At 35.6% G+C, this 23,598-nt stretch overlaps 2 protein-coding genes across 6 annotated transcripts in view; one reads left to right on the top strand and one right to left on the bottom strand.

Annotated features, from left to right (window-relative positions):
• The window catches only part of orc4 (origin recognition complex, subunit 4), a 40,436-nt gene extending 32,422 nt beyond the window's left edge, over nt 1-8,014 (bottom strand). Inside the window, exon 1 of the mRNA XM_039757355.1 lies at nt 7,854-8,014. The gene's annotated coding sequence lies outside the window, so the exon portion shown is untranslated. The remainder of the gene's footprint in view (nt 1-7,853) is intronic.
• Nucleotides 8,015-8,136: 122 nt separating this feature from the next.
• Nucleotides 8,137-23,598, top strand: part of LOC120531702 (methyl-CpG-binding domain protein 5-like) — a 229,368-nt gene continuing 213,906 nt past the window's right edge. For all 5 annotated transcript variants that reach the window (XM_039757354.1, XM_039757353.1, XM_039757352.1 and 2 more), the window contains exon 1: nt 8,137-8,536. The gene's annotated coding sequence lies outside the window, so the exon portion shown is untranslated. The remainder of the gene's footprint in view (nt 8,537-23,598) is intronic.

Below are 23,598 nucleotides of genomic sequence, written 5' to 3'. Positions count from 1 at the left end.
GTTCTACAATCTAACACGCTACTCAGTAACTTATTCCATGTATCTATGTTTTTTTGCGTAAGCAAATACCTCCCAACGTTTGTGCAAAATTTACCCTTAACAAGTTTCCAGCTGTGTCCCCATTATCTTGTTGTATTAATTATAAAGTAACAGTCTAGTTCCAAAGTACTAACTCCGTCATAATTTTGAACATTTCTAACATGACACCTGTTAATCTCCTTTTGCTTAAACTGAAAAGGCTGTTTTAATTTTTCTTAACAACTCATACCTTACAGTCCTGGAAACAGTCAAGTTGCTCTTCTCTGGACTTCTTCTAGCACTTCTATGGCTTTTTGTAGCCTGGAGACCAAATATGCACAGAGTACTCCAGATGAGACTTTACCAGTGCATTATAAAGCTTGAGTATAACCTCCTAAGACTTGTACTCTACACATTATGCTATATAACGTAACATTCTGTTAGCCTTCTTAAATGATTTCTGAACATTGTCTAGAACAGGGGTCTCCAACTCTGGTCCTGGAGGGTCCCAGTGGCTGCAAGTTTTCATTCTAACCTTTTTCTTAATTAGTGACCTTTTTGCTGCTAATTAACTTCTTTTGAATTCATTTTAGTTGACTTGTTTTTTTAAGATTTTTTCCCCTGAATTTCTTCATCGTTCCTCTAAATTTATTTCTTTACTTAAATGGCATCCAAATAGAAATGAAATGCAAAGTGAGTGAACCAACAGAAGACCAACTAAGTTAGGGCCTCAAACTCCAACCAGTTACTTAATTAATTAGACTCTGATTCTTGTTGTTAATTAAACCCATTCTTTAATTCCATGGTTTATTGCTGTTCTCATTGTACAACAGCTTACATTTCCGAAATTGCTGATTTTGTCTTTTCTAAGAGCACTGTTAAAATGTTTTGGGGACCTGAACAGATCAGCATTTCTGAGACCTTTACTTTTTTTTATTTTCAGACTGTATGATCGACAGTGTTGGCAATGATTTGGTTTATTTTGTATCTCATTATTGTTTGGCTACTAATTAAGGAAATAGAAACAATTAAGGGCTTCGAGTCTTCAAGAGCAAGTCAATTAAAATTAATTCAAAATTATTATTAAACTGGATCAAATCTGGACAGAAAAAGGGGTTTGTTATGGGGGGGGGGGTGTGTGTGGGGTTGGGGAATCATCCAGATACAAAACTGCATAAGAGGAGAAGGACATCAGAATGACAAACATCTTACAGGTCCTCATTTGTCTTCTTTACTAAATACGAACCAACAGCCAACATGGAATTACTTGCAAAGTAACAAGTAAGACATTTGGTAGTGTATTGTAGCAAGTTACGCAAGAGGTATTAAAAAAAAAAACAAACCCAGGCACCTGCAAAAACTCCATGCAAGTGGGTGTACCTAAGGGAGTTGTTGCTGTTTCAGTAGAACAGTCTAGACGAGAACAGGCCAGGCAACACAACAAAGCTCGGCAGTCCTATCCATTTAATTGTTCCAAAATAAGTCTAGTCTTGAAAGTCCCTAAAGTCTACAATACTACTTGGAACTGTCTTGGTTTTGATGGAAAAGGGTAGTCACATCAAATATTGATTTAGATTGTTTATATCTGTTTGCTACACTACCTAGGAAGTTTTGTCATTAATAAAATGTATTCAAGACATTGTTTTTAAAAGCATTCCCACTATGTCACAAGTGTCTAAGACTTTTGCACAGTACTGTAGATAATAGGAACAATGTTTGTACAGTGCCAGTGCATGGCAGGATGAAATAGCTTATGTAGGAGAGAAAACTTTATGAAGTACAGGCTGTCACTGAACGGTGCAGAAGATGTTTTTAACCTAAAGGTGAAGTCTTAATGGAGAATAAAATAATGATGGTGCATGGGATAGCAGACAGTATTGGGATTAGTTGTCGGATAGCTGAATCAATTTTTCATTAACAATTAAGGATAACTAAGGTATAAATATATTGGCTATTCAGGATGTTGTATCTTGAAATGAAGCATCACTGTATTTAATGTTACACTGTATTCACTGTATTTTTAATGTTACTTGAGCTAAAGAATTTGAACAGAAAGATGCTGTATTTAAGAAGCAATTTGCAACTGGATATGAAACCTGGATACATCCAAACCAACTAAAACAATGAAAACACAGTGATTTTCCAACACAAAAAAACTCAAGGTCCAGGCCAGGGCAAACAACAACATGGATTGACTGTAATGTTCTTCTTTTATTCACATTTTATATTACTTTTAAAAACAAGGAATTTCAGAGAGATACATCTAAATAAAAGGCTATATAAACTAAAGTATATAATTATTATCAGTTGTGGCAATATTATATATTTCTATTATGTAAAAAAATCTTCGAGACGTGATCATCTCGGAGAGACACTTTGAAGTCCCGCGAGACAAGGAAGTGAGACAAAAGAACAGATGCTGTACAGGCATTTAAATGATCGTCGCGCAGCAAGACATGCAGATCGTGCAGCACGGCAGCAGCAGCTGGCTTAAAGGACAGAGCAGGAGGGCCCCCAAATATATATCTATCTGAGACGACCCCCAAAACAGCAATGGTTTAACAGGTGGAGGCCTCTGCCATTTTTCCGTCCTCATCTTTTCTGACTGTTTTTTTTTTTACTAGTTTTGCATTTGGCTACGGTCAATGTCACTACTGGTAGCATGAGGCAATACCCGGACCCTACAGGGGTTGCACAGGTAGTCCAACTTCTCCATGATGGCACACCAATATATGCCAGTGTCAGGTTTGCGGTGTCTCCCAGCACAGTGTCAAGGGCATGGAGGAGATTCCAGGAGACAGGCAGTTACTCTAGGAAAGGTGGACAGGGCCCCTCGCGGAAGGTCCAACCCTGGCACCCTGTGCTTTTCACAGATGAGAGTAGGTTCACCCTGAGCAAATTTTACCGACATGAAAAGGTCTGGAGAAACCGGTAAGAATGTTATACTAACTGTAACATTGTTCAGCATGACCGGTTTGGTGGTGGGTCAGTGATGGTCGGTTTCATATCCATGGATGGGCGCACAGACCTCTAAAGGCTAGACAACGGCACCTTGACTGTCATTAGGTATTGGGATAATGCTCTGAATACAGAGCAAATCATCATGCAACCTCAGAGGGATGCCCAAACATTTACATAGCACTGTATATACATTATATACACAAACACGCCAGCAACAATTTGTCCAAAACACAGCAGCAAGAACTTTAACTAAAACGAGAAAATGTGAACATATATCACCAATCTTAGCATCATTGCATTGACTACCTGTGCCCTTTAGGACTGATTTTAAAATTTCTTTAAATGTATAGTCAACTCCAGAATTATTGCCACCCTTCATGAAATGGAACTAAAATTAATATCTAAAAGAACCACCCATGCAACAAGTAGTATTTTGGGCTTAGACAAATAGGTAAGCCTCATGCTTTTATTGTCAAATAAAATCCTTTAGTAACACAAATTTTCATAAAAATGCAGACACCGCATTTCAGTATTTGGTGGGGCCTTCCCTGGTGAGAACAGCAGCACTCAGTCTCTTTCTGTAGACAGTAACGAGGTTGGAGACTTGTAGAGGGATCCTGGACCACTTTTCCATGCAGAAAATCTCCAGCTGAGATCCTTGAGTTTTCTCCTGTGAACTGCCCTCTTCCACTCACACCGCAGATTTTTCAATTGGTTCTAGTCTGAAGACAGAGATGGCCATTGCAAAATCTTGATTTTGTGCTACTGCAACCGTTTCTTTGTTGATTTGGAAGACCTCACCATGGCCCAGTTTTAGCCTTCTGGCAGAGGCAACTAGATTTTTGGCTAAAATGTTTTGGTATTGAATGAAATTCATTATGCCACTGACACAAGCTCCTAGATCACTGGTAGCAAAAGAGCCCCAAAGCATTACCATATTTTCCTGTGGGTATAAGATGCTAATACAAGTTAATGAAAAATGAGCAGAATGCATGTGTTGGGGTAGCTTGTTGCGGTCCCTGAAAACACTTAATGCAATTAACTCGTCCTTATGTTTTAATCCTTAAAAGTATAAAATGAAATCAATAAGAAAAAAGAATTCCCTAGATATGTATAAAGTCAAATTTTCCATGTAAGCATTTGAGCACAAAGCAAATAAGCATTTAGATAGTGCTATTTACCTTATACTAAACAAGACTCAGAGCTCATTACCTGCAGATCATAATGATTTACTATTTCACTGCCACTATAATTTACTATGGTGGCCAGACATTCAGGTGACAGGGACAGTCTCGATTTCAGGTTACAGGTCTCGATAAACAAATGAACAACAAAATTTTCCGTTTTAACAGGCTGCATATCTAATAAAATAGTGCTCTGCTGAAACAAACATGTCCACTATATATTTAGAACAGGATGTACAAAACTTCAAGGGGGACTCCCTCATACCCCAGCTGGATGTAATATACTTATAACAACACAATGAAAACCCCAACAGGGAAAGCATGATTAAGAACTTGTGTTAAGTTGGTGTCACAAGAATAACCAAGAAGCTGACAAAAATAGAACTGCCATTTACAATGGAACCTCGGTTCATGAACGTTTTGGAACACGTACAAATCAGTTTACGACCAAAAAGTTCGCCAAACTTTTGCATTTGTTCATGACCACAGACTCGGTATACGAACAAGCCAGTTTCCCTTTCGGTTTGTGCGCAGATGATTTCCGCACGTGTTCAGTCTCTCCCTATGCAGCAAGAGAGAGAAACACACGCGCGCAAGTGAGACAGACAGACACACACAGACATGCGCGCGAGAGAGACAGACACACACACACACACGAGAGACACACACAGACACACGCGAGACACACACAGACACACGCGAGAGACACACACACACACACACACACGCGCGAGAGAGAGAGAGAGACACACACACACACACACAGAGACTGGTGCACGAGAGAGACATACCCGCACAAGAGACACACAAAAACACACACACCCTCTCTCTCTCTCTCTTGCGCGCGCGCGTGTGTGTGGGAGAGAGAGACGGCTGGACGCAAAAGGCTTGCTTTTAAAGAGACAGATCCGAGCATTGTTTTAACCTTGTTGTATTTAATGAAGACTTTTTTCTGTTGGATTTTAACCTCCACTTCACTTCTGTTTACAACGATCGGTTCGTAGCGTGCATTATTGCAATGTTACTTTTCTTGGTGGTTTATTAAATTACGGATTTTCATGAAATGTTCATTTTTTTCCCTGTGCTTAAAACTCATTAAACTGTTAGTTTTCTCAGTGTTATTCAGTGTTTTTACATTTAGTTTATTATTATTACACTGTGCATTCTATAGTATAACTATATGTGTGCTTAAAAATATTTAAAAAATATATTTACATACAGTTTGTATGGTCTGGAACAGATTAATTGTATTTACATACAATCCTATGGGTGAAATTACTTCAGTTCACAGCCAAATCGGTTTACAACCAGAGTTTTGGAACAAATTATGGTCATGAACCGAGGTTCCACTGTATTTGTTTCCAATTCAAACACAATGTGGAATCATATTATTCATTTGTGACAGGTGTTTTTTTTCCCCTGATTACTCATTAATGATGATCAGATAAAGCATTCATTGAACAAATGAGGGTGGGCCTATAGGCTATATACCTGGGCATACACGCTACACAAGTGTTCCAGTTTGCGACTTTGAATATCTGATCACCCTATAATTTACCATCAGAGTGCCACATTCATCTGACATCCATAACAGTCAGTCACTATAATAAAGTTTGCCTTTCACTTCTGTCATTCCATAACATTTTCCATAACTGAATAGCTTTGAAAGTCCCATTTCATGAAAATTACTACAGCCAGACATGCTCAATAAATTATTTCCAAATTTTTTTTTGGTTATGTTTACAGGCAATTGCAAATTATTACTATGTATAAAAGGAAATGTGTGTGTATATATGTTTATCATGTCCAGGATTGAGAAGGTTCTAAAACCTACCTACTGAACTCAGTCTATTGAAGGCCACAGTGCTTGTACAGCCCTTGAATGTTACATGGTGCAAACATTTTCTAAATTGTTGTTTTCATGTCCTCCCTGACCATGTGACCAGTGTTTGTAGTTAAGCTGGACATTAAGACGTTGTATCGTTATAAATAACTATTGTTTATTTTTTATTTTATTTTTGCAACTTGATTTAGCTATTAATATTTTAGGACACTTTCAGCTACTTTTGTATATTAAAATGTGCTATATGGATACATGTAGATGATAATGCCTTGTACCCATAACATACATTATGCCACTACTAAAACTAAATGCAAGTCTGCTGAAGACGTGTTATGCACAATTTCCAACATAAATGTGTATGGACCGTTTTTTAACAGAAAAAAAGTCAACGGGAATATCAGAAACTGAAGCTTGCATCAGATTACCTTTCAACAATGTAGTCCCAAGTTTCCTATATGTCACATTTCCACAATAAAACATTAAAAATGCAGTATAAATATTCTTAACCTTACTCCAGTACTCCAAAGGGTTGCCAGACGCTAACACATTTTCTTGAGAGGATTCGTCAATAACCAAAAGATGTTAAAAGTGCTTACAAAACACATCACAGAATATTGCGATAGCCATTACCTGATGTGGTGCGACCGGTATGTGAAACATGATTATCATTTTCACATGTCCCTTTCCTCTGCATTCTGCGTATTTACATATGTTTACAGCTACTTAAATTGTACATATTTTTAAGCATAATGTTTTCTAGGAAAAAATGTAGTGAGATTTGAGACCCTGTGATACTCTTCCCAACTGTGCTGCACGCCGAAACGCGGTCGACACATCTGTCGAGGATTGCTTGTCCGTCGTCGAGGCAACCGCAAATTCGCAGTCCTGCCGCGTAACACGGTTGATGCGGGGAATACTCTAATTCGGCCACTGCTTGTTTTCTGTCAGTGTATACTGAAGGGGTAGCTCTCGTTTGAATACATACCCTAACTGTTCCTGGACTCAGCGTCCTCTCTCCAGTACACGACAGTGACTCACGCGTCAAACTACATGTGATCTGTGTCCAAACACTTTTAGTCATGTGTCTGGTATATAATTGTACCATATTCCTAGAAAAACTACTCATAAATCTTTAATTTCATAAAGCGGAATTTCGTTCCTAAAATTGTCAATCTTATAACAAATCCGAACTGTGACTTATTATTGTCGGAGTTTGAGCAGTTTATTCAAGACAAATAATGAAAATACTCAGTGGTAAATATAAGAAATTGACAAGATCTCTCTGCCCGGCACCTCATGTTTTATCAAGTCACGTCTGTTACAAATGAAACTTTGAGAAAGGACTAAAACATAATAACTGTCCTAACTAATTTCATCCCACAGACTTTTCACGTCTCTTCTGCTCTCTTAGGCAATAAATAGTAGGCAAATCCACTGCTGCTATATGCACTTTTGTAAAATGTCCCATTACAAAGCAAAACATTTTCTTTCAATGATTTTTCAAATGCGGATAGAATTTCTTCATAGTTCATACAGTTAAAAATAAAACAGATGATGTCAATAATGGAATAAAAACACATCATAATTCACAGCATTGGCAATAAAATAATCTGCATAGGCTTGACTGCACTTATAACTCTACAGTAAACAGTACAAGCCATTAGATGCAATGAGAAGTAGAGTGTAAAAAAATATATTGCCCGATGTTGACACCCGTCATGTGATGAAAAATGCAGGTAACGGATCGTAACATTACAAAAATTACTTGTCGGTTAAAAAGGCCGACTTTAACCTACTCCCACTAAAACTGCCTCAAATGCACTACTAAAGCAGATTAAAAAACTTACCTTTATTTCTTTATCTTTATATCTCCCTGTCCCTGTCTCTCACTCTCTCTCCACCGAAAGTGGCGCGGCTGCAGTTGGATATTATTCCTGCTTTCATTGGAAGAAAAACGAGGATGACCTTTCACCTTCCACCTCACGAACTAGCCTTTTCCCTTTCTTCCGTTGATTTCACCTCAACTTCCGTTCGCCCCTCGCCGTGCATGCTGGGACACCTCCTTGTCCTCCAGGCCTCTGTCTGCGGCGCAGGCGCTGTGTAAAGCTCCATCTTTCTATCCCAACAAGCCCAGGGAGAGAGCCAGCAGCCAGCAGCTGATGGGGACGCTTTTTATTTTTATTTTTAAAGGGACAGAACCTTATTTTAACCAGCTCAAACCCGCCGTTTCATCACCTTTAACCTTCCAGGGATTCAGTGGGAAAGGTAAAAATGGGGAAATAAGGGCTTAGATATTTTTATTACGGAGAAAATCCAGAAAGCCCTTCTTTTCTCTCTGTCTCCCTGCTTCTTCTTAGCAACACAACCCTCTCCTCTCTCTGTGTCTCTGCTTTGGCCCTGGCTGGAGACATTTCTGAGGAAAGAGACCTCTGTTAACACGCAAAATCAACCATAATAATAATAAACTTCGTTATTTCGTTGTTATGAACGTCGTGATTTTGTTTCCAAATGGGATGCAAAAATATCAAAGGTAAGTGTGCGTTTTTAAGATTCTTTTATGATTTTTGAATGGATTTTCTGGATATGTTTATCAGCCTTTGGGTTTTGAAAATACATATTTCTCTGTTATATTCTTTAAAAGTGTTTGTTTTTGCTATTTCAAATATTTGTTAAATGGGCTAATACGAAATTCTGTTTGTAACTGCAGTGTTTCATTTAACCATTATTTTGACAGTTACGAGTTATTTGTCTGATTTTTCAGAGGAAGTCGTTCGCCTGTACGGAAAAATATATCATAGGCGATTTATATAAAATTATTTCTTCTTTAACTATGCTGCGTAAGGGATTGCACGCCTCTGGCAAGGAGGGTATCTGAAATAGGTAAACGGCAGGATTATACGGTGGTTGGATGTACATGGTCATAAAAATAATTACAGTTGTATATAAATCGCGTGTATATAAATGATAACTAGCCTAGTGTATGCGTTTTGGTTATTTTAGTTTTCGCTCATAGGTGTTACTGTCTTGACTTGCTGCTCCTATGATTGACAGAGCTTCAAGGTACGTCTGCAAACACGATTAAAGCTGGTAGTAATGTACAAATCTTATATCGTGAAAAGCTGCATTGTCGGGAAGTGTAATGCTTCATAGTTATTGATGTCACTGAATAGAATGATCGGAAGTGATTTCATGACTGAAGTGACTGGGAGGAAGAGTTTATAAACATCAGATGAATTTGATATTGATGCAACAACCGTAAAAAATACACTGATGCACTACATGGGTGCTGTAAACAACAGATTTCATAGCTTTTTTAGCGGTATAGTATAACTGCTAACACATCTGATTAGGTAAAAATGAATGTCATCTAGTGTGCGGGCCCAATTTAATATCAACCAACAGCTACAGTACTTGGTTATTGTGTTCGCTTAATTGTTATTAACGTCAAAAACAGAAAAAGAAAGATTGTTAAATAAAATACAATTTTACTAATCAAAATATGCTGCATAATAATATTTATGCAGAATTATATTGCATCAGCTGTTTAAAATATAAATATATTTAAAAAAAAAACATAGCATACTTTAAGTGGTATTGACGATATATTTTTATATATGTATGTCCTCACAGACCACAGAAACCATTAGTTGCTGAACTATTTTAGATTCTTATGGTTCTACTGTATAATTATTTTGCTTCTATGCTGCAATATTTTACGTGAGAACCTGGGAGTAAGACTTTTAAGGATTTAAAATGAAAAAAATTGATTTACATTGAAATTAACAGGCAGACTAAGACCAGAAACTTAGCATTTTCTGACTTTGCTTTCCTTATGCTTTTTGATCTTGTTTTATTGCAATGCTTGTGTTTCAATCCATTTGAAATATATTTGACATAAATGTGCCATTGTGCTATACATTGGATCAGATAATATACTTTCTTCAAAGCATAATTCAAACTTTATGGCAGTAACTAGTATTAGAAAATTAATGTCACGAAATTGGTCTTTCCAAATTGTAATTTTACTTAATGTTTGTCCTGCTTGCCTTGGAATCCGATTTATGCAGTGGTTAAATAAGCTGTGAATTATCTTCAAACTGTAAAATGTCTATGCTGAAAAATGTTCATGTTGACATCAGACAGCCTGCTCTATAACACCTTGCTGAGTTAAACACATTACTCTCAAGTAAATTTCTGCTTTATATTTGTTTGAACGTTCTTATGACTGAAATATTATTTTAAAATGAAAATGTATGGTCTCAAAATACTTAACTTTTTTTAAGAATTGTTTTTGTAGTAGTTTTTTTTGGTTGTTTTTCAAGACAATCATTTTTAAACATTTTAAATGTTTGCCATTTAATACTAAAAAGTAACTGTAGTCTTTCAACCTAAATTTCAGAAAATTAGTGTATATTTATAAACCAGTTAAAACTGCATATTATGTTTTCATTTTGCGTTGTTCAGTGTTTCCACTTGGGTCAAAGGTTAACCTACTTTCAAGTTATGTTTGCTACTAAATTATTTAAGAATAGATTTGTAGCTGTTCCATCTGAAGTTATTTACCTGAGAGTTTGCATTTTGTGATTATATGTATTTCTTGTTTTGATTTGTTTATTTTCTAAATAAGTAGTATGAAAAATGATTGCTTCCTCCCTAACGATGCAAGGATATGCTGTAGCATCGTGAAGTCCTAAATTGGATTAAGGGAGTGGGAAAGGTTTAAATTAAAAACTTGTCATGCAAGTCTGAGTATTTAAAAAGCTTTCAGTAATACTTGTTGTCTTCATCTCATTCATTATCCTTAATAATTCAAGTGATAGAAGAAGTTGTTAAAAATGACATCAATACATTTACCAATATTACTGTGCATGTTTTCTTTTAAGTAGCCCAGAATGTGAAAACAATAGCTTTGCAGTATCATCCCAATGCTAGAAAGCATTACCTTAAACTGGCTTAAGTAAGAGAAATCCTTATTTCAGATTTCATGTACTGTATATTTTTAAACTATTCTGCTATATAAAATTAGTCCCTTAATGCAAATTAATGTTTTCTTGATGTGTTTTTAAACACATTTTATATTGCAACAAAATTGTACTTAAACAGGTATGTTCTCCACATGTGAAAAAGCTAGTAGAATTGTTGTGAAGATACATTATATTAGGATTATAGAGTTTAGAATTATAAGCATCCTATTAGGGCTCAGTTCATTACATACATACATCATTTGCTTATGTTTGCATTTTGTATTTTCAGAGTGTTTTTCTTCTTTGTAAGTACATAAAATTAATGTTTACGTCTAAGGTTATTTTGTCAATTCTTATTTAATAACTTCAGTTGGTTATATAGTTTTTAAAGCAGATCACGTAGATTTTAAATGAGTATTGAATGGATTGGTATATTTATACTCTGTTTATTTGTGCACAAAAAACTGTGACCACTAAAAGTGATTTGTGCCTGATTTTTGTAAGTCCAAAAATAATGATCATCAGGAACCAAGCTTTGGCCTAAAGAATAAAATGTTGGAAATAAAATAGGCGAGCGTGTGTGTTTGTTTGTATGTATGTATGTATGTATGTACGTGTCTGTACGTAATCCAAGCTGTGAGATTTGAAACAAGATTACGGTTCACATGGCCAACTGTACGTTGCATGCTCAAGAGTAAGCTCAGCACACAGCTTGGTCATATTACAACTGGAGAGCCGAACTCACAATGTGGTATACAAAGAGATCCTTAACAAATAATTATTGGTATATTTTCCCTCATTTTAAAAAAGTTTAATTTTCTTCTTAATAAAAATTTTAAGGCATTACTTCGCCGCCGCTGGTATTTTGCTAGTATGTATATATACCTGAGCACATCAATACATCTCTGGTGAATTTATAGCCAAAGCTCAAGAGGTATTAAGCCAATTAATTTGAAAAACAGGAATATTTGACAAATTAAACAATAATGAAAGGTCCATATTTAGGAACCAACTACAACAAAAGTCAGCACTTTCTTATGTCAATCTTGATTTTTGAAAACAGATTCAAACTTTCTGGGCATGGATGACACCAGTCTCGCACAGGATTGGAGAGATATTCTCTTATTCTTCACATATTATTATTTTCAGCTGCTTTCTACTGGATAGGTTTGTTCCTCTACATTTCACTTTAAAATACCTCAAAGGTATGTTCTAATGAAATCAAGTCAGGAGAGATACTTGGCCAGATTATAGTTTTCACTTATTTCTTCTTTAAAAACTGTTCTTTTTTTTCCCTGTCTATAAATGTGATTTCTTCATATACCTATTGCACTCATGCAGACCCATATTAGCACACACTTACCTCCGTATTTCATGGTTGGCTCTATGCAGTCATTGTTTTAGTCCTGGCCAGGTCCACGTCAAACATGCTGGACCCAGCAAATTATTTTGGTTATATTTGACCAAAGAGTGTTCTTTCAATATTCATCACTCTTGTTTTCCATGTTTTTTTGCAAAAATTATTCTTGCAGTTTTGTGTGCAATTTTTTTCTTCTTGGACACTGTCTGTACATTTCCACATGTAATCTTTGTGCCTAGTCTGAAGGACTTGTCCATATATTTTTCAGCTCAACCTTGCATAAATGGCAAATTGTGTATGGAGTCATTCTTTGTTATTGGTAGTATTTCTTTCCTTGTGCCTAACCACTGCTGCTGCTGCTCTGTTTTGGCTTATGTTCAGTACCCTTCTGATGCTCTTGCATCCTCTCCCATCTTTATGAAGTCTCCCAATCCAGATTCTTAATTGTTCAGGCAGTTCCTTACCTTTAGGATCCATGTTGCAAAAGACACAAGCCAGGCCAAAAATGAGAAAGTTGAGGTGTTCACTGGTAATTTTATAACCTTGTTCATGCCATTAGATCTAATTTAAAGTCATGGGTGTAATCACATTTGTTGCAGTGTACTTTGTGGGACAATATTTTCAGTGAAGTCTTTCTGTTCTGTTTGCTTGAATTACATATACAATCAAGTAATTTTGAATCTAAAAATTATGCAATTACCATTTTAGTGATATTGACCAGGGGTGTACTGAGTTAATTGCTTAGTTCTTATTGATGATTTTTTTAAATTTATTTTTTCCCCTAAAAAGCAGTGGTAATTGAAATATGTTTGTTTCAGAAATTGTGTAGTGACTTGCCCTGATAAACCTTTGCCACTTGGATATCAAAAGTACATGTTTGGCAAAGGACATGTGTGTACAACATGCTTTACTTCTCCAGCAACTAAAAATGGCCTTTTCTGGCATGGATGTAGTTAAGACAACCAGGTAGCCCATTGTTGTGTTTGCTATGGTTATTGTGCATCGCCGCATCCCATCACCACTACACAACGTTCTGCTTTGAGTGAAATGCTAGCAAATACATCTGTATTCTTACAGATGATTTTTGTTCCCATCAGTAATGTCAAAGAAATGTACAAATACCATATTTTTGTATATTTATAATGTTCTTTGTAGATTTTAGCATACATCTGTTATTTACAAGTCTATGACAGCATTTGAGTAAATGCGGTTATAATTAGATTTTACAGGTATTTTTTATTTGATTTGATAATGCCTTCTCTCCAGATAGATGTAAGGTTTTACTCCCTTTTTGATGGCACTTTTGTGACTTTAAAATGAGCCCATCATTTTCTAATCTGCCTACCCTTATTCAGTCTCCAGTATTACAATGAGCTGTGCAGCAAAATTAAGGTGCAAAAAACATAATTTTTTTGGACATTCAGTTTTTGCTGATGGCATTGGTAACTCATGGCTGGCTATCGTTAGTTAATTAGTCATATGGTTCCTGGTAGGAGCCTCATTAGCTAAACATGTTTAACTTAATGTGTGTTTTGAAACACTTTCAGTGAAAATATTAAAATTATTGTGCAGTGTTTTTTAGTGGTGCATCAGATAGATGTCATTGGCACATTGAAGGCCTTTTTCTATTGACGACCGTGCTATTGGTTTATCTTGGTTTAACTAAGAAATGACAATATTATCTAATATATCAAACACTGCCTTCCTATTTGCCTATGATAATGGCTTCGTCCTATAATGCTGTGTCCCAAACTTGCACAGTTATTACATCTAAGTTTGTAAGCCATTAATAAAGGGGAACATTTCTAAAAGAAGCGGTTGTTCTAAGATTGCTCCATGGCATTGATACATAAAAGTTAATTAATTGCAATGCTAAAATCATATAAGAATGGAAAATCCGTTAGTTATAATTTCTGGAGGAGAAAAAGAGATGCCACTGCAAATGGCCATGAATACTTTCACATGTCACTGCTAGTAGATTTTCTTGTTATAAGTGCAAGGGCATCAGTTCAGTAGTATGTTTGGAGAATGCATTGTTGTGCACTATGATAATATGTAAAAATTTATGAAGTGAACATTTTTTAAGCCTTTCTACCTTTATGTCGGCTTACCTAAGTGTACATTGCTATGTCTAATATGTTGCAATCATTCTGTTATTGCCAACTGTCTTGTCCGTTTTGGCAAATTTATGATGGAGAATCCCCTCCTCAATCATCTTTTTTTGTTTTGGCACAACTACTGGCAAAATCAACTAATCTTTAATGTATCAATTTAATGATTAATAAGTTTTGTTTCTCTAAATATGCAAGGAGATTTTACCGGATGCATTAGGGGGTGGTAATATGATAAGATTTTTTTCTTGACCAGTTGTAATCGTGTCCATGATATGCTTTTCAAAGATATGGAAAGTACCATGTGTCATCACTACTGAACATTCCATTATAATAATAGCAGCATTAATGTCTGAATGGCTCAGTGAAATTTTGTTGTCACTATGAATATTGTGTCAGAACTTTGTGGTTGCTTTTAAGAGTATAACAATAATAACCAACTGAATCAAAGAGAAGGACTGTGTAAGTTATCTATATTGGCACACTTTTGCAGCCTTACATGACTGAAAATAAATATACTACTATAACTACCAAACCAAAAGAATTGTTCATTTAAAACAGTACCTTTTATAATATGTTACCAATTGGATGTTTACTTGACTTCTCTCTCCATATCTGCTGACCTGAATGTAGCATAACCAGACTGCAGCATGGCTGAGGAAAACAAATTAGGTCCAAAAAAAGTTTCTAATTCAAAATTTTTGAAATGGTTTGGATTTGGAAATTTGGCCTGAATCATTCTTGTGCAGTTTGCTTACTGTGAAAAGATCCTGTTCACAACACAACCAATTTGTTTTAGACACCTGAAATGAAAGCAATCCAAACAATACGTGAAAAGTATGTTTATGAATGTGTCCAATTTAAATATGGCATCCACAGTTTCATTCACATAGTCTGAGGCAACAACACCACCTAAGCAAATGCTTTTCACCAAAGCATTTGAGAGAATTTTGCTATCTGTTCGCTTAAGCAGGTGCTGGAAAGTTGTGACTTATCTCATGACTTTGTAGCTATCCAATGACATGTTTCTATCAAAAGAGTTGAAAACCAGAGCTTTACAACACTACTACTACCACCAACAACACCAAAAACAAAAATAATTTATTTCTTAACACAAAATCACACAAGGTGTACTGCAATAGGCTTTACCAGGCCCTGTTTTTGATAGCCCCACAGTTTTAACTTCCTAAGAGGACAAGGAAAACTCCCAAAAAAGACCCTTGCAGGAAGGAAAAAAATGGAAGAAATTTTGGGAAAGCCAAGTCAAAGAGAGAGACCCCTTTCCAGATAGGTTGGGTGTGCAGTGGGTGTCAAAAATGGGGTAAATTCAATACACAAAGCAGAACACAAGTAATCCTCTTCACTGAGCTACAGCAGATGTTTGATCGATCATTGTCACCTCAGGAATACTATACAGTTGTATAAACTACAAAGCAAAATGTAAGAATAGATTATATCACTCACTAAATTCTCAGCTATCACATATAAGGATACAGATTTGTTCAGAGTCCTGGAGACCTCAGCTAACAAGTCATCTACCGACTTACTGGCCAATCCATAGCTGAATCCGTGCCGGGCCTGCCCATCTGATGAAAGGATCCTTCTACGCGATGATTCAAATGCTCCTTTATCAAAGATGACTTTTCCATAGGGAGGAGAACAACTTGGCAGTAGAGCAGTGGCACATGTGAGTACCGAGAAGAGAAACAAAATAGGCGAGCGTTGGTAACAGTTTATACAGTGGAGTGCAAAAGTGTTCAGTCTACTTGAGAGGCATCATAATTTTCTGCATGACAAAAGGTTTATACTGTATACATATTTAACCATTCAGTATTTTTAATGTGAACTGTTATGCTGTAGCAATACATTTCCTAAATCAAAATAAACCATTTTCTGTAGGTATTAATCTAGAGAAGAAAATCAAACACCACAAAGGTGACAGTTATTTGACTATAATCAAACATAAATAGGTACTACTTTGGAGTCCTTTATATCTCTTTGGATATAACAAGCACCCTTTGTAAAAGGGCATAGTATTTGTTGAGCAATCACTACAAAAAGGAAGACAAAGAATTTTCTCCTGACGTGAGAAGCAAAGTCATTGTAATACAGAAGGCAGAAAAATCCTTCAAAAAATATCGAGAATTTTGAATGCCCCGTTAAGCACAGTTGGATCAATCATCAGAAACGAGAAGGTTCATTACAGCACCCAGACTCTTACTAGAGCAGGCCACCCCCAGAACTAAACATCCAAGCAAGATGTCTGCTGGTGCGAGAAACTGCTAAAAATCCAACCTTTCCTCTCAGAAGTTTGTGATGCTTTTTGGCTGAAAGTGGAGTGAAGGTTCATGGGTCCACAATTTCAAGAACTCTCCATAAAACTGGCCTCTTCGTGAGGGTAGAGAAAAAAAGGCATTCCTTAAAAAGATCCTAATAAAATCACATGTGGCATTTGCTACAAAGCAAGAAAAAGACCCAGTTAAGATATGGGAGATGGTTTTATGGTCAGGTGAGGCAAAAATAGTACTTTATGGCTAGACTTCAAAGAGGTATGTGTGGCATTAAACCAACATCACCCCAGAAACACCATAACCATGGTGAAATATGGTAGTGGCAGCATCATGCTATGGGGATGCTTTTCATGTGGTGCAACTGGGAATCTTGTAAGAGTTAAAGGGACAATGAATGGACACAATACTGCAAGAGAACTTATTACAATCTGCAATGAATCTATGGCTTGGAAAAAGATTAGTCTTTCAACATACTGACCATAAACATAAGGCGACACTGGAACAGCTCAAAAACAGAAAGGTGAATGATTTGGAATGGTCAAGTCAAAGCCCTGATCTTAACCATATTGAGAATTTGTGGCACTATTTGAAAACCTTTTAGAGACGCCATCCCACCAACCTACAGAATGTCTATAAATTCTGCAAAGAGAAAATGGGAAATAATCACTCCTGAACAATGTGCAAAACTGGTGCATACTTACCCCAAAAGAATTAAGGCTGTTATCACAGCAAAGGGGTTCTCGATAATGTGTTAATGTGTAGGGCTTGAATACTTAAAACGTTTTTCTTCAATTAAATACAGTACATATAGAAAATTTGATTGTTTTGACCTTGGAAACATACTGTAATGGCATAGGAGTTCACATTACAAATACTGAATGGATAAATATGTGAACAAATATTTTGTCATGCAGAAATTTATTATGACTTTCATGTGAACTAAATCCTTTTGCATGCCAGTGTAAATACAGTATCATATTACTTATATTTTAGTACTAATGACTAACCACAGAGATGCAGTATGCACAACTAATATGAAGCTCTGCTCAGGGTATGTTAAACTGTAATGGAGAGTCTTCAGCCAGGATTTAAAATCTGAGATTGAAGGAACACCTTTTACAGTAGCAGGCAGACCATTCCCACACCTTTCCCACACCTGTAACTACATGCTGAACCTACCACTGTTACTTTATTAATCCTTGGAGTCATAAGCAGACTGGCATCTTGAGATCTTAATGTGTGCTCTGCGTTGTAAGTAATGATAAGTTCAATAAGTGTAAGCAGGATCTTGGCCATTTAAGGCTTTATATGTTTAAAGGAGGATTTTGAAATCTGCTCTAAACATAACCGGGAGCCAGTGTAAGGATTTAAGAACTGGAGTTTTATGTTCTTGTAATAGTAAATCTTGTAGAAGCATTTTGACTTAACTTAAAGCTGCATAAAGAACAATTTGTAAATCCAGCAAACACAGCATTAGTCAATCCTACTATAAATAAATGCATGAATTAATTTATCCGAATCCTGCATATTTAGACAACACCTTAATTTTCCAACATTTTTAAGATGGAAAAACATGTTTTGCACATTTTTGTAATGTAAGGTTTATTGTGGGCTGATTCAGTGAATCTAATGGTGATTCCAACCGAGTTCAATAATAACAAAATATTTTTTTCAATCAGCATCATTCCCTCCAATAGTTAACATTTCTATTGTGTCTGTGTTCAGAGACAAGTAGTTCTCATCCATCCATTCCTTTATTTTGTAATGCCACTAATTAAGAACAACATTGGTGAAACATCTTTAGGTCTTAACCAAAGGTATAACCAGGTGTCATCTGCATATGAGTGAAAATTAACATTATGTTTTCTAATGATACATTCCAGTGGAACCATGTAAACTGAAAACAGTAAAGTTCCCAGTACTTAGCACTTCGGGACATATCTCACTTCTGTGTATAATGATGCAGTATTCTCAGCATATTTCTGTACGTACTGGAATCACTGTTATAAATATGAACTAAAGCAGGCAAGGACATTGTCTATAATGCCCAATGTCAGTTTTCAGCCTGTGTAGTAAGTTAGAATGATCAATGGTATGAACTACTGTGCTTAAATCTAATAACGTAATTACAGTGGAATGTCACCTACAACACGTGTTAATGCTGTTTCTCTGCTATGACTGGACTGGAATTTCTCAAATAAATTGTGATGTGTGGTACTGGAGGTAACTGGCAGCTACTTTTTAAGCATTTTAGAGAGAAGAGTAAATCTGAAATAGGTATATAATTATTAAGTATATGTGGATCTAGGTCAGACTTTTTAAAGTAGTGGTTTGATAAATGAAACCTTTAGTGTATCAAGTTCTGTACCATACAATACTGAGCAATTGATAATGTTAAGAACAGTTGATGCAAGAACATGCATTGCACATTTTACTAGTTTCTTTGGTACTGGATCTATGGAACAAGATGTAGGTTTCACTTTAGAAATTAAAGGTAAGAGTTCCTGTTCTGTCGAAGGATTAAAATATCTAAAATGTTGAATGCAAGGCGAGACAGGGTTTGCTAAGGTAGTATGAGGTTTGTACTGTGACACTTAGATCTGGAATCATATTTTTTAAAAGAAGTTAATAAAGTCTGTACTGCTAATGACTGTTGTTGTTTTTGCATTGTAGTTATGAAATCCCATTTGTTAAATTATCCGCAGTTATAAACAGTACACAAGGATTGCTGTTGTTTTCTATTATTTTACAACAGTGCTCTGAGTGGGCTTTAAAGGTAGCTTTTTTATATATATATTTTTTTTACACAATCTGTTCATGCAAGTCAAAGACCTGCAGCTTTGTTGTTCTCTATCTATGCTGCAGTTATGGGCACTCTAAGAGCTCGAGTGCACTCATTAAACAGTTTCTTTGATTACTTTTTCACTTTTGTTTTAGGGAAACCACTGCATTTAAAGCCTCTTTCAAGTTAATATTATAATTTGATTTAAGCTAATCTAAATTGTTTTTCCACAATCGCGCTTGACTTACTTAAAATAAATTAGGATTCAGAATTAAAATCTAGATTTCACAATGTCTTTGTTTTAATCTGTGAATGTATTTGTAAGGGCAGAACCAAATCAAACATAATTAAGTAGTGATCAGAAATAACTTCATTTAATGGAGAAACATTTCAATTTTGAGTTTTCAACTCTGTGACTTATAATTAAATCTAATGTGTAGTTCTGATTATAAGTTGGACCACTGACAATCTGACAAAATCATAGTGAGTTTAACAAATAAGTCCTTCAGTACAGTCAGTGCATGCTCCTCACCTCACCTTTCTTGTTAAAAATGTCAGTTTGCACATCATTGTGTGGATTGAAATCCCCCCTCAACACAAGATTATAATTTATAGTCAAATGTAATAAGCGGTTGTCAAATTCAGTCATGAACAATGAATATAGTCCTTGTGGTCAGTAGATTTGCATTACAGTCATGCTAGAATCTGTTTTAATATTTAAATTAAGCGCCTCAAAGGATGTGACTTCACCTACATTTTTAGAAAAGTGTACATTTTGTCACAATTAATTATGTCTAATCCACCTCCTCGACCAGTATCTCTAGATTTATGAAGGATTGTGTATCCATCTGTTAATGCCTCAGCTAGGGGAATAGTGTCAGATTTACTAAGCCTGGTTTCAGTGAGAAAACACAGATTGGTATTTGTACTTAATATTGAAAACCGTTTTTAATTTTTTTTTATGATATGGATTTTTCTTATGCTGCAAAACCAGTTGAAACAGCCTAAACAAAGTTTGGAACGTGGCACAGCGGAAAACTGTTTAAGGGGGGATCTTTTTCACTGCTACACCGCTAAACATGCATGCAATGGAGTACATGCGTTAGTGGAGGTATTGAGTGGTGAAAATTGATAGAGAACATCCCGAAACTGAAGCTGTACCAGACGATAAAATTGAACATGATGACACAGAAGAACTTTTGCTGAAAAAAGGAGCCATGTCCGTTGTCTGGAGATACTTTGGTTTTTAAAGGTCGGATGTGGACCAAACAACTGTTTACTGCAAATGCTGTCGAGCTAAAGTTGTTGCTGGAGGCGGCAGCACGAGCAATTTGCTGCACCACCTTAGCCGCTAACATGCTTTGGCGTACCATGAATGTATGGAACTAAGACTGGCACTCGAGTTAGACGTCACTTTAGACACATTTGCTAGAGGTACTGCCGCAAAAAAAGCAAGCGGTGGATCGAGGTAACCAATGCTAGCAACAATCCTTATTGCTAGCGTGTCAGTGGACAGAGATTAACAGAAAGTGTAGTTGGTTTACAAAAAATATTTACTATTTATTCCTTTTCTAAGACATGTTCAGTGCAATTCAACTTTTGACATAACTCTGGATATTTTACTATGTCTAAATGCCTCTTTGGATGGTTGAAAATATGTTGTCAAAATTATAGTTTAAGTTGTTTGCAAAATTTGTCCAATAAAAAGGTTCTATATTTTGACTGCAACTGTCATGCAGTGAGATTCCTTCTCTTCATTAGTGCCACCCCCTTGAAAACTATCACTTTATGGGGCCATGCAAACTTGTATTAACACTTGTGTGGACATTAAAATGTTTTTTGTACAATTCTCATGACAGTGGAATAGGTTATTCTTAGCCAGTCTACTTCAGTAATTGCAGTTGAAAATAGGGTTAACATCCACTCATGCGTGGGGAAAAAAAAAATACCATTGAATACCGTTAAACCGGTATAATTTTGAAAAGTACTGTGATATAGAATTTTGATCATACTGCGCAGCACTACTTAATATAATACCATTTTCCAAAGTATCTTTAGAAGATTGCTTTATACTTTTGACCTGCATTAATTGCATACCTAGAAGCAATTTTTTTTTAAAATGTAACTTTTTGTCATGCTGTATGCTGAATTACAGGAGAAAAGTGTGGCTAAAATTAAAAATTAGGGCTTTCTTGTTGCAACAAGTGACTTATGGTTAGGTCTTACATCAGATATTCAAATTTCATGATCCATTTCACTTGTAACTGGAAGCTGCCATTGACTTAACTTTCCTGTAGGTCATTTGTATATGCTACTGGTTCACCAGAGTTATAAAACTAGGCAATGAATAGATTTTCTTTTCTGAAAATCAGAAATGCTTCAGTTGTAAACTCTGATATAGTCTGTCCTTTTCCATTTTGAGTGTTAATGTTTTGTAGGAGTGTACTTTATTGTTGTTTACATTTGAAACTTCTGTGAGTTTGGATGAATCTTCTGTTTTTTGTTTTATGCTTAGATACATGGCTCTACGGTCAACAGATATAAGGTGCCACATTTGTTAAATATAAATACTGTTGATTTTTTGGCATCATGCTTCTTGGAAACTAGTTTAGTATTAAAATGTTTGTAAAAAGTGCTTTTGCTTGTCTTAATGGTCTTTTGTTTATAGTTTCATTGTATTTTAAAAACCTTAAAGTTATGAGAATAGTGCTATGCAAATGTTTCACTGCATAATTTCTAATTCCAGTTTTGGTTTGTCTGTAAATTGTTTAAGAAAGTAAATTGTGATCAGTTCTGTTGGTCATAATACTAAGTAAAAATATTATAATGTAATTTTAGCCGTGTCACATACCCCTAAGATAATTGCACTTTTAAACTTTTAAAATAAAATTTTGCGGTATACTGTTTACTTCCTAAAGGTAACTTTTAATAGGTTTATTTGGCCTGTGCCAGCTATCCGTTAACCAAGTAACTATGATGAATTGGCTCATGAAGGCGATAAACAATTGATGTTTGGTTTTTTAGGTGGGGTAACATAAACTGCAAAAAGCACCTCCCGTTGTCATTGCTTCCTGTTCTCATGAAACAACTAGGCACCCAGTGGACTGATTTAATTGAAATGTGTTTTATTTACTCTTGAAGGAAATTAGTGAGGAATTTAACATTTTATTGGGCTTTTTCATTTAGAACACACTTTACCAATTTTTGAAATTTGAAAAATTCTTATTTAAGGGCATTGCCAAACTTTTGGAATTGTCTATCTTAAAACAGTGCAATATCAATTACTAGATAATTTTAACTTTGATTTCAAGATGTTCCTTCAACTTTTAGATTTTGTGTATTTTCATTTGTTACTCATCCCATAGCTGATCCTGACATATAAACTGGTCCTCAGTACAAGTTATTGACACACCACTAGTCATATACTGTATGTAGCAGGTGAGCACACAGTCATTCCTTAGCATGAATCTCTGCCACACCAACTCACTTGTCCTCTTACTTTTAGTTCTACCAGGTATGTTAAATGATCTTTGTAATACTAAAAGTAGAAAATGCCAAACTTATCTAAAAATTATCAAAAGTGGAAATAAACTCTGTAAGAGTGTAAGGTTCAGTAAACGATTATAAAAACATGTTATAAACATATCCTCAGAATTTTGTTATACTGTAACAAATTCATGGCTGCTTGTGAAGATTATGGTGATTCTTTGTTTCACTGATTTTATGCTTATAGTTTTATTAATCATCTGTATTGAAAGTCTTGAAAATGTTGCTTTATGCATTGCCTGTATTGGCAAGTACTTTTTCAAAATGTGAAACCATTATGGCTCTAGCCAATATTTTGTTGGATGAACAGGAAATTACCCAAGCTTACAAATGCAAATAAATAAAAATGATGGTTTAGCAGTTGAGTATTTGAACTTGTCTGGTTTTAAAGAGTGAAGGAATAATTCAGAGTTGAGAAGGCTGGACAAACAAGAGCATTATAAAATTAAAAAGTCCAAAAGCAGCTCTGGGCATGTAATGTATCCATTTGTGAAATTAATGGGGAATATTCAACTTTGTCTATGTTTTAATAAAATTT

The sequence above is a fragment of the Polypterus senegalus genome, chromosome 6 (genome assembly GCF_016835505.1).
Source record: "Polypterus senegalus isolate Bchr_013 chromosome 6, ASM1683550v1, whole genome shotgun sequence".
In the NCBI taxonomy this organism is placed as follows: Eukaryota; Metazoa; Chordata; class Cladistia; order Polypteriformes; family Polypteridae; genus Polypterus; species Polypterus senegalus.
This window is presented reverse-complemented; position numbering and strand designations above follow the sequence as displayed.